The sequence below is a fragment of the Botryllus schlosseri genome, chromosome 1 (assembly GCF_051294905.1).
Source record: "Botryllus schlosseri isolate E-star chromosome 1, Bs_hap1, whole genome shotgun sequence".
Taxonomy (NCBI): Eukaryota; Metazoa; Chordata; class Ascidiacea; order Stolidobranchia; family Styelidae; genus Botryllus; species Botryllus schlosseri.
The window spans coordinates 1,221,121-1,238,286 of NC_137236.1; the positions used below are offsets into that span (position 1 = coordinate 1,221,121).

General features: G+C 37.6%; 1 protein-coding gene and 1 long non-coding RNA gene across 2 annotated transcripts in view; one reads left to right on the forward strand and one right to left on the reverse strand.

Annotated features, from left to right (window-relative positions):
* Positions 1-17,166, forward strand: part of LOC145448941 (uncharacterized) — a 507,956-nt gene that overhangs the window by 233,639 nt on the left and 257,151 nt on the right. The gene's annotated exons all lie outside the window — the stretch shown is intronic.
* The window catches only part of LOC145444558 (uncharacterized), a 199,573-nt gene that overhangs the window by 171,481 nt on the left and 10,926 nt on the right, over positions 1-17,166 (reverse strand). The window lies entirely within an intron of this gene.

The window sequence follows — 17,166 nt, forward strand, 5'->3', positions numbered from 1 at the left end:
CGTACATTAGCACAGTGTATTCGAAGATTCAACACACCGTGAACAGCATACATACGGCACACAATTTAATGACAGACAGTAATTTCATATATAGAATGTTACTTAGAAGTATCCACTGAGAGAACAGACTAACGGAATATATGACTTTTTCATTAAGGAAGACACTGATTCTTCATTTGTATGACGAACTTACACTCATTGAGAACCATGAGTTGCAATTCATCCATTTTTCAAGATTCATTCTAACTTGACGTTTTTCTGGACAGTTAAAGAGAGACATCTGACAATATCAGGTGCATTAAAGATGAATAGCTCTTCGCTGCTCTTATATAAATGTGCTCCGATTAAGAGGAGCACTGACTGCTTTCACATAGCTATGTAATGCCTTATTACTACCGATTTGAAGTGAAGAGAAATGATTCATATAATTGGAATTTTTTGTCAACTTGACTTGAGTAGAGCAATTTTCTTGAAAAATGGAAATGAAAAATGACTCGAGTCAACTTGAGACACTTTATGTGTGATGTCAAGTTGTATAGACCTACTACAGTCATTGCACAAGTCTCAATGAAGTCATATGACTCAAACATTATATACAACTTGATTGAAGTCTCGTGTATCAGGATCAATACTTGACTCTGCGACTCGAGTCAAGACGAGTCAAGTCATGACTCCATTTATTACAAGCCTGAATGTAGCCACCGTATTGTCATAAAAGGATATTGTTACGAAAATCTTGTCTATCCGCGTTTCTGTTGCTCATTATCAGTTACTCAAAAAGATGATTCTTGCCATTTTAAAAGCTAGTACTGGGAAATTATTACCAAAAGCCTGCGTCTCATTCAGACAATCTATTTGATGAAACAACTTACACTCAAGTACTCATCAGAACTTCTACTTTTGAATATTACTTCAAGTAGTTGTAACAAGTCTCAAATCACTCATAATTGATGAGAAATTAAGGGGTCGACTTCAGACTTCCTACCAAGTGTCGGAGATTTATCTAGGCCCCTCCTTGTCATATCATCTGTGTAAGCAGTGTCTTATAAAAGCCCAGACGCGGGCCGTGCTACAAGTCGGCAGCTAAAGGATGGAAATGAAGAAAATTGGCCTGGTTTTAATGACCATGGTAGTCAACAAACACCATGAACACCACAAACAACAACATAATTACTTCTACTTCAACCACAAGATAGTGCAAGGCTAGAGCTAGAGCTAGAAACTGTGTTTACCTGTAGTCATACACATGTTAGGAGTGAAAAGAATGAGTATATCATGGTTTTTACTGGTGCTGCCAACAACCAGTGTTGGGATGACTCGAGTCACTTTTTTCGTATGACTTGACATGACTTGGCGCGTCAGAAATGTGGTTTGACTCGTGACTCGAAGAAAAGGTTTCGAGTCAATTTCAAGTCATCAAGTAACAGTGTCGATAAAAATGGCTGATCTTGCATATATTCGAATTGTTCTCGATACGCTGGTGTGACATGTAAGAGTGAGCAATCACTATTTTGAATGATAATTATAGATTGAGGCTATACGGTTATATGAGTACTTTATCAGTTCTACGCATGCGTGGGCGATACGAAGCCTTTTTTTACAAGTATTTTATACTAGGTATAGTCGTCCCACGGTTCCAAACTAATGGCAACTTCCAAACAGCTACCGGTATCAAAATGCGATAACGCAATTATGCTTCGTACTTCAAAAAATCAACTTGAATTGAACTATGACTTGACTCGTGACTTGACTTAACTCGACTTAATTCGAGCCACCTTTGAAAATAGGATGACTTGACTCGACTCGAGTCAAATGTCAATGACTTGAAATGACTCGTGACTCGAAGGTGGTGACTTGGTTCAAACACTGCCGACAACACGCCACTATTCGGATCTGAAATCATGGATTTGCCAAAATAATGTAATTTATAATTTATACACTTTTCGCCTCCTCGTGTGTCAGTCGAACATTTATGTTTGTCAGATTCCGACTGAACGGTTGAGATTGTCATGCAAACGTCATTCACGAAAGAAATTTAGATGTATCGGAGGAACAGCCTCTCAAATGAGATGTTATGTACGATGATATTCTGATGGCGATCCACTGTAATAAAATTAGAAGTAGCCTAGTTGTATAAATTAGATTCAGTAAATCTAACCATCTATAAAAGGATAGCACCCGACTATATTCATCTATTTCCTATAGTCACAGGCTGAAATAGTCAGGTTTTCCTCAGTGTTACTCAGGTAGAAGTAACATCATACGTTTCTACTCAAGTGCAATTTACAAGCAACTTGAAAGACAAATGCCAGTTTTGCCAGAAAAATGAAAACTGTTCAGGTAGAAGTGTAAGTAGTCCTAAATCATAACAACTCGAGTACGGTAATTAGTACAAGTATGCAAAACTTATTTGAGATTTAAGTACTTTAAAAAAAATTTAAATGACTTCATTACTGACCATCACTGCTTGCAGAGGACCTGATTTGGTTTTCTAGTTTATTTCACGCCCAAGCTTAGCAATGGATGGGTGTGCTTGAAGCGAGATGAAATATATTTTGAGAATCGGCGGCTACATCGGAATGATCAGCAAAGGTTTAGTTATCGGTTTGATGGGTAGTTCATGAGATATCCGGTAATAGTCACGCTCTAGTTCAACACACAATGGCAGGGGGCAGACTAGTACACCATACTCAACCAACCGTTGGACCGGGAACTACTTAATTTTTAAAACAAGCAACTACAACTACTTATTTTCAAAACTAGTAACTAGAATTACTCATTTTTCAAAATTCGCTACTAGAAATTGAAATTTAATTACTCAATTTTTAACAATTAGCAAATTGAGTTGGAACTACGCTATTTTTGAAATCCGTCACTAGAACTAGAACTACTTATTTTCAAAACTAGCAATTAGAACTGGAACTACTCAAGTTTTCAAAACAAGTAACTTGAAATAGGAGTATAATCACTCAATCTTTGAAAATTAGCAACTCGAGTTAAAACCTACGATCTTTTCAAAATCCGTAGCTAGAACTAGGACTGGCTACCAGGGTGGAGTGAAAAATGGAAAATTTTGAATTTTAAAACGGACACTTGATATGTGGTGCCGAATTAAAAAAAAAAAAAATTCTATAATAATTTTGGGCTCGTGCACCCTCTAGTTGTCGAAATTGACTAGACTTTACTATAGTCAATCTGTATAATGACTCAGTTTGAACGCGAGTCATTGCGCATGACTCTGACCAAGTGATATGACTCGAGTCTGAAACGGCCAAGACCAACATACCATTGCAATTTCAAAGAATAGTGAAGTAACCACAGTGTTGGTATTTCAACAATTGCTACTGGTACTTGAATATGCAATCTGAAGCTGTTCAAAATGCGAAAATCAGTTTATATGTTTTAAATGTTAACCATTCAATATCGCCAGATATCGTTATAAAAAGTAGTTTTAACAAGACTAAGTCGAAACTGAGCAGTCAACGCAATGACTTCGACTCGGACTCGAGTCATAATATCATGACTTGGACTTGACCCTCTGCTCGCTGACTTGGACTCGGAATGACTCGATGGTGAATTAAAAATGACTCGAGTTGAAACTATAAAAGTAAGATTGACTTGTGAATCGGAGCCTGTATGGCTGTCACTAAATGATTATGAACTTCAACGTCACAAGATTTGAAAATAATACGTTCTGTTTTGGAATGACCGCAATATCAAACTACAGCTTCAATGACTACATCTACTTACTCAACCTTGTAAATTGTGAATTTAACACTCACACACATACCTACACACAATCCCGAAGCCTGTACAATACATAAACAGAGCACGTCAGCACCACAATACCGACAAGTTTGTGATGAATATTGAATATTGGCTCTCACGTACCTGGTCATAGGAGGTCGAGACACAAATTACTCTTGTCCTCCTTTTGATTCTTTAGCTTCTTCTGTTGAAGCACATTGATAGCTTTGAATCTCACTCCCGTTCATGATCTTGCCCTGAAACAATACCCGAACACACAGTTACAGCCAGATTTATACATACTACGAATCTAGTCAGTCGACGGTCATTAACTACTGGTTATCCCGTAGTTCTAGTTCTAGTTACAATATTTTTACTGCGAGTAGTTCTAGTTGCATTACGGAATAAGTTAGTTGCGAAACTATAAAACACGTGTCACCGTTCTGTGAATCGTGATATCGGTGTTCTATTGTGCGTTGTTTTTGCATTGCTAGCTAAGAGTCATCACTACTAAAAGTGATTAAGCCCGGTGGTGGGTTTTGATTCACAGAACCCCTTTCCTCGCAAGCTCGATATCCTGGCCTTTTGTAATGCCGAATCTATATCCAATATTTGTTAGGTTGTTTGTGATTCAGTAATTCGTATTATCCATTATTAGTCAGCTCTGTTTTAGTTAGTTGGTTTCAAGTTATCAAAGATGGTTAGTTCTATAAAATATAGTCTAGTTGTGGTTGCGAATTTTGGAAAATGAGTACCGTACAGATTTTGCAAATCCAATAGTTAGTAAAGGTCTTGTTGCAGCGCCGTAACAGTGGATTGAAAGTACCACTTAGCACGGACGCATATACACTAGTGCGAAGCATGGACCGGAGCCGGGTTGGATATCCGGCCGGATTTTTTTAAATTTTGGTTGGACCGTATCGGAGCCGGATCAGTACTTCTTTGATATGGCCAGAATCTCTATGGATTAGCATGACGTTTGTAATAAATAACTACCAACCAACAACACCCAAGTAACCGCCAAGCCAGTGCGAAAAGAAACGAGCTATATTTTTAAATTCATGGAACCACCGTACCGTGTTAGGTCGGATTTCCAGCAGGACTTTTTAATTTTTGGCCGGAGCCGCATCAGTACTTTTTTCTGATACGGCCGGAGCCGGAACAGAGAATTGACAAACCGGATCGGAGCCGGACCAGAGAATTTGTCAATCCGCTCCTCACTAATATACATACGTTTCCTCGTCATTCAGCTCGCCGATACAATTTGTCGTTTCTTCCGGGGTCTTGGATTGGACGTAAGCACATCTCTTGGAGTGGCCGATGGGCTATGGCAGAATTGCTGACGAACTAAACAATATATATTGAAAATGTGACAGCGACGTATTCAAATACACAAATACATGCAGAAAAACACTAGTTATACAGCGTATAAGGAGTCTTACATTATTTTTTTTCAAATTCAACTGACTACATGATAGAGTTGTTAGTTTGGCTATAAAAACTGACTACACCAAACTTGGTTTAATACCAATCAGTAGCCGCGTTGCTACAAGAGATGAAAGATTTGGATACAGCCTAATATATAAAAATTAAATATTTTTTTTTCAATACTTTCTGATCACCAGGGTTGTAACCAAGTCACAAGGCTCCGAGTCACAAGTCAATCTCACTTTTATAGTTTTGACTCGAGTCAAGTCGAGTCATTTCAATTCACCACCGAGTCAAGTCCGAGTCCAAGTCAGCGAGCAGAGTGCCGAGTCCGAGTCATGGAATTATGACTCGAGTCCTAGTCCAAGTCATTGTGTTGACCGCTCAGTTTCCAGTTGAAGTCTTGGTAAACCCGCTTTTTATAGCTCTGTTTGGTGATATCGAATGGTTCGCATTTATAATATGCCAATTTTCCTCACTTTCAGCAGTTTATGGTCGCATTTTCAAGTACCAGTCTACCAACAGACGAAATCCCAATAGTGTGTTGGCTTCAGAATTACAATGAAATATCGGTCTTGGCCGTCTGAGTCTCGAGTCAATGACTTGGTTCGAGTCTTGCGCAATGACTCGAGTCCAAGTCGAGTCAGCACACAGAATGACTCGAGTCGAGTCGAGTCATTTCCGTATTTTGAATAAATGACTCGAGTCAAGTCGAGTCATCAGAAAATTGTGAGTCGAGTCGGACTCGAATCGAGTCATGACTCGAGTCATTACAACTCTGCTGATCACCCCATGAAATTTATAGTTTTTCGACAGAAACGCTGCCAAACAAATTTGGTCAATTCCAACCAATGGAAGCGGGGTTATTGCAGTCGATAAATTAGGATATGAAAAAATTAACAACCTGCCCACCGTGAATACGACACCAATTATTCATATCCAAATTTCCGACTGCAATAACTCCGCTTCCACTGGTTGGAATTGGGCTAAATGTAGGATTGATGTTGAAACTTCTCAAAGCTTCAAAAGCGTGTTCGACTTTTCATGCTTGAAATCGATGAATGCGTAACAGAGCTATCTTCTAACTTCTAATATTTACGCAGGGATTTTTCAGATCTCGTATCACTCGAGATTCAGTGATAACTACACCGCGTCGATCTTTGTATTGAAACAGGAGAAGTTGCTGAAATAGGATGGCATCATTTTATCAAAGAACTCATAGAGTAAACATGTTAGCCGATTCCAAAAAAAAAAAACATTCGACTCCGCTATTTTGGACAGTGTTGTTCTGCTCCCTTTTGGCCAAATTAAGTCGAGACACTGCTTTGTTCAAGTTAACCGAAAATTTAATTGCTCCTTCATGGGTGTGCATTACTGTATTAGGACTGTTCAAGAATAAGCTTTTTTCTGGATTCCAACCATTCGGCGAATAAATAGTCAGGTTACCCTAAAAAAGGCTGCACACCAAATTTGGTTCAATTCTGACAAGTATAAGGCTCCGCAGATCAAATTAAAATTTTCAATTTGCTAGGGAAGATATAAAAAAAACAATCAAGGATAATAATCAGAGAATTATCAACGAAAAACTCGAATAACTTCTCTGCTACTAGTTGGAATTGACTGAAATTTGTTTTGCATCGTTTTTGAAGACAGCTCAACAATATCATGGGGTTGACAGTAACAATTTGAAGTTTATTTTCAATTTGACCTAATAAATTAAATATTTGAATCTGATTTTGAAAAATTGTGTAGCTTTAACTGTGATTCTGATCTAATTTGAAAAAAACAGTCCAATTATAATTCTAAATGTAGTACAATTTGTACAAAAAAACTGTAGCTTTTAGCTATCATTCTAATTCCAATCTAATTTGAATTTGAAAATGATCTAGTTGTCCCAATCTGGCTGCGAAAACCCAGTTATCGTGTGAACCCCGGTTAGAAACCCCTGCTACAAGTTAGCGTAATGAGAAAATATGCTAATAGTTGTGGTTATGACATACCTTCAGCTTTTGACACTTCTAGTAAGATTGCCAGCACATAATCGAGTTGTACGTCTGCATTTTTCAGTTTGGCCCGATTTGCATTTTCAATCTTCACATGTTTCTTCCCTTCTGTTGCGTTGAGACCTTCGGGGGCTTGCGTTTCTACACAGAAAAATCACAGGTGGTCATGTAGTCTGCATCGCACTTTTCTACAAGTGTTAATGGGAGGTGGCTACCTAGCTTCACGCTGGGTTGCTATGACTCGATTTACCGGTGACTCAACTTGACTCGAGTAATTTTTTCAAATAACTCTACTCGAATAAATTGATGTGTTGAATCAACTGGCCTCGAGCAATTTCTTCAATAGACTTGACTTTAGGATCACCATATTCTGGAATCGGGAAAGGGGGACACTTTTTCAAAATATTTAAACTTGGAGAAGTCAAAATTATGTCAAAATTGTAGCGTTAGGCCAAAAATTGTCTAAATTGTTTACAAAGTAATAACTTTTTTGCAACCTGCGTTTCGTTCATTTTGTATATTTTGCAGTGTCTGTGAACTTGTCATTGGACATTTCACCGCTTGTAGCCTACTTTATAGGCCTGCAGTTGTAGACGGCCCATGGTCTGCTTATTGTGAATCGTAAACATTCAAATGAAACAAATAGGTCAACATGGTGCTCAACGTACCGCAATATTCCAACTGAAGCTACACTCTGTGGACATTGCAAGGTTCTTATATCAAGAAGTGTTGTGCTACTAAACATTTTAATTATCTCTACCATAATCCGTGGTGTAATTTCTGCAATTCTTCATAGGGCCAGATTTTCTTGAAATAAAGTTAGAAAAAATGTTTTTTTCAGGCCATACTACTTCGTAAGGAAAGACAGTTCCAACCGGAAATGAAGACAATTCTAACGTTATGTGGGAAAACACCTCATTTGTATACATTATTTTTTTAAAGTCGGTAAAAAATGTCGAAATATTGATTTTTAGGTCAAAATCGTTCATGTTTAGGTTAAAAATAAGCCTAGTCAAAACCATACACGTCATCAAATTCTCCGTTGGGATTGCCAGCATTCTGATTGCATTTGCATTTTCCTTACCATTCAGTGAGTCGAGACAATTTTAAACTTTGTCGAAGGTGAGGTCTTGAATCGGACGAGAGCACATCGCTTGGACATGCCAATGGCGATCTGAATAGAAGATGTTATAAATGTGACAGCAACGTATTGAATTTGAAACATATGAATACAAGCAGGGAAATAATATTCATGCATCTGAGATCTTATGATCATACATACAACACACTTGATATCAAAAAGAAACCATCAAGTTTCGCATTAAATTCAAATTTCTGATATTTATTTATTTATTTGATATTTTTGGTATTTGGCATCGCCATGACCCAACATATCCATCACTGTTTCAATTCAATAGTGAAAATCACCTAATAGTTTTATGGTCTTGTTCTACGTTCACTTTAGTTACAGCAAGTAGTAGAGGTGGACCGATATCGACCTAGCCGATGATCGAGGCCAATGTTTGGAACATCGCTCCGAGTTCTCAGTCTCAGGAAATCGACGACACAAAGGGGGCTGCGTGACAGATTGCCCTTGCAGGACAAGTTGAACTGGGTGAGCATGCAGTGAAACTATGCTTCCTGCGTCACAGCCTACCTCTACTGGACTGATCTGTGATTCTGCATCATCTTTTGCTCTTTGGGATATCCCACATTTCAATGAATGTGCACAATTAAGCAATAATTGTTTTATAGTTTATTGATCAGCTTTCTGCGGCATGTACAAGAGACAACTACCATAATCGAACAGAACAGAATAGAACGGTAGGGCTGTTCGAAAAAATCTTTTTTTTCTGAATCTTGTTGGCTGCATCATTAAATCATTAGTTTGGCTTAAAAAACGATGCACACGAAATTTGAATTCATTCCAACCGGTAAGCGCAGACTTTGTACAGTTTGAAAATTTTGAATATACCCAAAAATGCAAAAAAAAATTTCAAACTTTTGGTCAACCCCAAGAAATTGTTGCGCTGTCTTCAAAAACGATCCAAAACAAATTTGACTCAATTCCAACCAGTAAAAGCGGGGACATTTGAGTTTTTCTTTGATAATTCTGGGATTATCCTTGATCGGTGGATAATCCGAGAACTATCAACGAAAAACTCAAATAACTCTGCTTCTACTAGTTGGAATCGAGTCAAATTTGTTTTGGATCGTTTTTGAAGACAGCACAACAATTTCCCGAGGTTGACAGAAAAATTTGAAAATTATTTTTTATGGCATTTTTAGGTAAATTCTAAATTTTCACACTGTACGAATTACGCCCTTACCGGCTGGAATGAATTCAAATTTCGTATGCAGCGATTTTTTAAGGCAACCTAACGATTTAATCACGTAGCTAACAAGGTTCAGGAAAAAAAGTTTTTTTGAACAGCCCTACTGCACGCCTGTCGTAGTGGTCTGGCGGAAGAGATGGACATGGCCTATTTTGCACCATTCACCCATGATTCGGCAACTACATGATACTGCACTATAGTCGTTCCAGACGCAAATGAATAGCTTTGCACAGCATAGAGGCAACTAGAGTGGAACATGGCGTTACTAAAAAATATTGACTTTGCAGTTCCAATACAGCAGTTTTCTGAAGAAAATAGCTACAACCAAAAAAAATTCATGATTTTATCTTTAATTTGATACTACATTAGTTTTAGAGCAAAGTGACTCTTGAAAACAATAATTTTTGAATATGTTTATCCGACAACATTTTTCAACAACTGATGCTTCAGCAATCACGTGTTAAGACCATGCACACACCGTATGCACCGGAAATATCGTTTTACTGGCCTCTTAGGAATGCATCTATTTTCCCAATGTCGCTATAGGCTACAACTAGAGTAGCAATAATCGGCAACTTTATCAATTTGAGAGACACGGCGCTAATTTTTGTTCGGGTCTTCATATAACGTTGAACCAGTGTTGGGATCAAGTCACTACCTTCGAGTCACGAGCCATTTCGAGTCGTTGCACATTTTGACTCGAGTCAAGTCAAGTCAATCGTTTTTCGAAGGTGACTCCGAGTCAAGCCAAGTCACTCGATTTTTAGAGTTGACTCGAGTCGAGTCAAGTCAAGTCAAGTCGCAAGTCAAGTCACAACTCAAGTCAAAATGCCTTTTCGGAGTATGAGGCATGCTTATTTTTTTGCACTCTGCTAGCTGTCTGAAATACAGATTAAGTGGTCATTGATTCTAAACAGATAAACGATTATAGACTGAATATACATGAAAGAAAGCGCTGTTTCATTCACATATAGCCTACGTAGAAACCCTAAACTACGTAAGCAATTGCATAGCCTCAGTTTATACTTACCTGTCAAAATAGATCATCGAGAAACGAATTGATAAGATGCAATACATTACCCATTTACAAATTGATATGATATGATACCAACTCAAGCCTGCGCAAATAGTTCAGGACTATATGAGCTATATTCGTTTTTAATTTAAAAAAACAAGAGGTTCGGTTATGACAGCGCAAGCTTCACTTCGGTTGTGGTCAATATATTTATGAGAGAACAATGGAGGCTCAGTAAAACGCACGATCATTGGATGATTGGCCGTTCTCACGATTTAACGTTTCGTGAACAATCCGACCATATACAAAATACTGTGATTTTTATCGACGTCTATTGCTTGGTGACTTGAAATTGACTCGTGAATTTTGCTCCAAGTCCCGAGTCAATCCACATTTCTGGCACGCCAAGTCAAGTCAAGTCATTTTAGCATAGTGACTCGAGTCAAGTCAAGTCATACGAAAAAAATGACTCCAGTCTGATTCGAGTCAAGTCATGACTCGAGTCATCCCAACACTGCGTTGAACTGCATAAATTCTTGGGGCAGTTCCATGCTATCTGTAAGAAAGGGTGCCGTATAATAATTGTAAGGGATATATACAATAGACATCCAGGTTGAGATAGATGCCGACATTAATGCCACTCAAGTAGATTAATGAAATATTTTCAGGCAGAGTCATGGTGGTAGCAAACATTGTTGCTACTCAAGAACAGTACCGTAATAAAGTACTAGCTGGGAGAGTCTAGAGATGGTTCATAACATTGATGCTAATCACTGTAGTTGTCGAATTTTTCAATTTTCGGCAAAAATTTCAAAGTGGACAGAAAGGAGAGGTAGAATCCTATAATATTGCCACGCTTGACTGATTTCTATAGACAATGACCCATAACACGAGCTACATTTAGGGCCGAGTATCAAAAATAATTAGGCCTAACCTCTTACTTACATGACAGAATAGACCTATCTTTATACCAAAACATAGTAAATAGGATTTTAAGGTCAAACTACCTCAATTATAGACGCAATTTCAAATCCGCCATAAAAAGCCCCTCAATTTCACAGTTGAATGATCATTAAAATCTTGCTTTTCATCATGCTATAACTTGGAAACTATACTTATGGTATGTAATTCATTCAAAATAAATTGATATTTACTAAGATATATTTCACTAGGTTATAAGCCAAATTTCTGAAAAATATGAAACTAGATGGAGTCCAAATCTATTATCATGGCACAAGCAATCCGTTACTCTGGATTGATCACAACTCAAGGTTTAACTTGATCAGACTCGCAGCATTGTTTTACATTGAAATACATATTATCAATAGGACTGTGACACAACGATTTGCGTACCGGTACTCGAATCTGAATCAAGTATCATCAACTCCACAGATTCGAGTCAAGCAGTGAAATATGATTTTTGGACTAATGAAGTTCCATCAAAAAGTTATAATTGCATACATTTTCTGAAAATTCGATTGGTCACATCGCAACATACGAAATATGTTGTACAATGCTATGAACGTTAGTGGAAATGACATTTCTGTGTAACTGTGATCGACTTACAACTTTGTCACAAAGTCAAATAAAGTATTTTCGAAAAATACCAAATCATCATTATGTGGTGAAGAGGCGGCCTTATGTTACGTAGTTACATGAAAAGTAGGCTACATATTCAAGCTTTTGGGTCTCCCATATACTTATATCGTCATCATGAGTGCTTATCAAAGCCTAATACTTATTCCGAGAATCACTCAGGTACCGGTATTCGATTCTGCCCAGATGTAATCCGAGTACATACCAGCAAATCTTTTCCCAGCATGATTTCGTCTCCAGCATCATCGTCCATCGGTAATTCCATTTCAAGTCAACAACACAGCAACCCAATAGGTCTTAGATTTTCATGTCATTTTAGGAGTGCATCTGGTATCTAGCACTGAGTGTGGAAAACATTATTTTTTCAATATTCATACACTGAAACCATTTTGTGCTCACTCAACGACGAAGTTCAATCAGTTTCACATTCCCTGTTACAGTAAAGGTCATAAAATAGCATTATGATGTAGTGGAGAGCGGATTATGATGTCTAATAACAGAATACAAGAAACTCTTGATACTGAAGGGAAAATTTTCAACAAGCAAATGGGGTAAAGGGTCAATATCAGTCTTAGTATCCTAGCCCTTTCAAAATCGATCATGTGTGACATAAACTTGGAACATTTTTAGCGGAATTCTGTCTACACAGAAATTATCAAGTTACTTGATATATGAAAGCTGGTTGAGGGGAGAAATATGAGTCACATGCTTTGCTTTATAATATTTAATTGGTAGGCTAATAGGCCTAGTCTAAATCAACTCCGTACATAGATACTGTTGAATCCAATCTGTAATTCAGTTTCAGATCAAACAAAAATTAGACTGGGTATCAATAAAGTGTGAGATTTTGCATGTATTTGGATCAAGACAATATAAACTATTTCCAAGTTGACATGATAAAACGGCAATTTATTTTAACGGAATTACCGGTAGGCCCAAAGCGGTTATCAGGTTATTATATGTAAAAACAAGCTTTTTATGCTCATTTAACCGTGAAATGGAAGTTTTTTCAAGCTCATTTGATATAATCTGTAAATGAGATACTCTGGCAATAAATAGTTGTTCTCATTGTTATGTTACATAAGATGATTGTTTTTATCATGCAAGAGTTGAGGTAATAAGTTTAGGTATACATCCCCCAATTTCTCCCTCTCATTTCTGTTTATATCGTAGGCTTGCTTCCAAAATTTTGTGAAGGGTGTCATATGAATTCTGTTGAAACACACTTATTAAATGAGTTTGATGCCAAAATTCGTCTTACAGTAAGTGAGAAACTAGAATCTGGAGCATAATTTTCAGCAAAATCACCACATTTTTATAATCTTAAATATTCCCTTTAGTCACAAGTTTGTTAGTAAATATTACATAAAACTCAATTCCTAAGGATTCAATGCCACAGGAGGTATTATACGACACTGTTTACAAAAATTTTCAAGTAAACAGAAATGATAGGGAGAGTCCTGAAATATTTTTAGGCATGAGTTATTTTCATGGGCTCTACCTTCCTTCAGCTACAGTCATGGCTTGGCACCAAAGATGAATATTTTCTCACTGACTTGCTGAATTTATCAATTTATACAACATGACAACATTCTCAAGTCTAAGTAGCTCATTTATAGAGACATAAGTTCAGATCTGCTAAAAAAAACTTGGATTTCACGGTTACATGAGCAGAAAGCTTGTTTTCATCATGCGATAACTTAAAACTTCATTCAAAATGGATACCCGTAGCTATCTACTCCGCTATACAGACTTTCACAAGGTTATGAGTCGAATTTCAGCAAAATCTGCAACTCGATGGAGACCAAATCTCTCTTTGGTTCATTTGACATGGAATTACGGTAATTACCTACAGCAGTTACCTAATGTCACAAACAATCCAGTAAGCAGACTTGATCATCGCTCAAGGTTGAACTTAATCAGACTTGCAGCATCATTTTACATTCAGTAATTTCATTCTCGAGCGAGGCAGGAAGGAACGATCGATACTCCATGGAAACTCGAAAATCATGTTTGATAGAAGCTGGAAGCCAATATGGAATTGGCGTCTCGTCCAGACTAAGGACTTTACTGAAGACACACTGGTGTGAAGCAAAACGCTGAGAACCGTCTTGGCACACCAATCATATCACGCTAAACGTATCAGGATTCACTTTTCGAGCATATTGATTGAATACCTAAACACTTCTCTCTTGCCGAGGGCGATTTCCAGAGTCCGGGGTTACCGGTATCGACTATCAAGACATCTTACCATTTCAAAAGATTTCACATCAGACCAAACCTTTAGTAACACACTGATGCAGCCAGAGAGCATCATAATTTCGAGTTTCTGACCTCTATTCCTGTCGATATACCAAGACTTGTACTTCAGTAGCCTATGTGAGCACAGTAGAAGCGCGAAACGGTATGCCAATTGCCAATATTGCACTGGCCAACAATCAACCAACAACAAGTCGCTATGGGTTAGGTTTGCGCATTCGCCCATTCGGCATCGTGGAGATTCATATATTCTTCCTAAATTCAGGTCAATCAGGTGTAAGTGAGTCAGCCTGTACTCTGAAACATATTAGCTATATCTCCAACGTGCGATTGAATTAAACCTGATATTAGAACACTCAATCAGCTGATTTCATTCCTTGTTTTGACTCAGAGCCATTCATGCACGTGAGACATTAGCTCCACCACGCGGAAGAACGAAAAGCGTTAAACTGATAACACTCATGCAGTTCGATATCACATTTCCTTCTTAATCTATTTAGTTTTGTCATCTCTCCGAATTTTATTCTCCCGTACACATCGATATCATCACATTTAAATAGGGTACGTAATATAAACATTTAAAAGAACTATACTGCCAGAAAGGTGAGTAGCCATCGATGCATGATGCCCTTGGAAACCGAGGAAACCGCTTGCCTAGTAACCGCTGTATGTATATTGTATATATCGTTTTGCACTTGCCGTATGCCAGGGGCGGGCAACTTCTCCGGTCGGTGAGCCGGATATGGGAAAATTAAGCTCTTGGCGGGCCAGATTACAGAATATATACATTATACCTTAATCGCGTCAACTTTCTCGCTCAGCGCCCAAAATACCGTTTCGTACTGCACATTGTCAGGCGGTTGACTAAAAAAAGGTCAACTTTCCGCCCAGAAATACCCGCCGGAGCGTCACTTCTGTGCTGATTTATGGCATATCAGTCGCATTCTGCTATAAATACGACCTAAATTCTCAAAAAAGAGGACAAAAGGACGTCCTCCGAGGACACTTTTAAAAAAAAGAGGACAAATCCTGTTAAAAGAGGGCGTATGGCAACCCTACCTTAGTAAAGACTGCCAGCGAACATCAGTTATATTGGAACGAAGCCCTCATCGCTAATGTTCGTGGCAGTGTTGGGATTAAGTCACTGCCTTCGAATCACAAGTCATCTCGAATCATTGCACATTTTGACTCGAGTCAAGTCAAGTCACTCGATTTTTGGAGGCGACCCGAGTCACGTCGAGTCAAGTCAAGTAACGAGTCAAGTAACTATAGTGAAGTCAAGTTGACATTTCAAAGTACTATACATGATTCAAAGTCATTACTAGAGCGATTTTTTTGACATGTCAAAAGAGTCAATTTTTTTTACATAACGAGTTTGATTTATTTAGCTGTTCTTGTGTAAATCACAATAACATGTAACTTAGTTACTCCCGCCATTTACCGGCTTCAAAAATCTAGTGTTTTTCGGCTGTAACTCGTTTTGTGTTCACAATAGACAAAACTTGCTTCTAAGACAGATAGAAATATGTTTGGTAGCTTTCATGCCAGTGATTGTCGAGATGGGCAATTTCACCCCTCTCGCGCAGACATTTGGGGGGGTGCTGGCTGGAAAATGGAGGCAATCCCCTAAAACCAATTTTATTCAAGTTTCAAGTCAGCATCCCCTTTTTTCGTTTTGAAAAAAAGTCATTTTAACTCCACCCTACATTCCAATAATTAACGACAAATGACGATACATATCCTCACATCTTCACCAAGTCTATCTACCTCTCATTTGAATTAAGTTCTGGCACATGAAACGATTGTCTGTCATTTATCCTGATTGCTGCGCAACCTTCTGTCACATTGTACGCATTCGCGTAAAATACATTGCCTCTCTATATTCCGATAACCCAACGAAAATGCGAGGCTCAAATAACTAATTAATATTTATTTCAAACAAATTCTATACATTTCATAGCACGGAAACGCAGTGTAATACAACATAAAATCATGAAAATTCCAGCCACTACTCTTTAGGTCTAAGATGAAGATAATTATTAGTAGTCATTAACAAGACTATGAGTTAAGAGTAATTTTTAGAATGTCAAGCAGCAAATCATGATATCTCAGTAGAAATGGAATATTGAATCAACTCCATAAGATTATCTGAAATTTCGATTGTTATGGATTGACAATTGGCCTCTTTTTCAGTTAACTATGGTGTATAAAGTCATTTAGAATCAATTATTCACATATCAATAATAGACGAGCTCATCAAGAGGGATAAGCCAATTATATTATGCTTGAAGCATTTAGAAACAACAAGGTAGCAGAAAACATGGTCATTGGTCATAGAAGCAAGGGAAATGGTTGGCTTGAAGTGCAGCGACCATCATTCTACAGAATATTATCAAGGTCATGAAATATCTCGCTAATGGAAGTTCTCAACTCGGTAAGTTTACCATTCAACACTCTCCTGAAGTCAACTGTACTAAAGGTATGGAGAAAGATCACAAGATCATGATGGAGCATGGAGAATCCTACATAATTGATATTACAATGGATTTCATACACTGCACTACATTTATTTTCAACAAAATTTTATATTTTCTAATTTTTTTTGGGGTCTTTTGAAGTATTTAATTACTATCATAATACATCTCACAAAATATAACAACACTACACACTGCACATCTAAGATTATAACCATTTTTTAAATCATTTTTCGATATCTATGTATTTTTTGTAACTTCTATTATAATCAATTATTTTCTAGGTGTAAGACGATGAAATACATTTC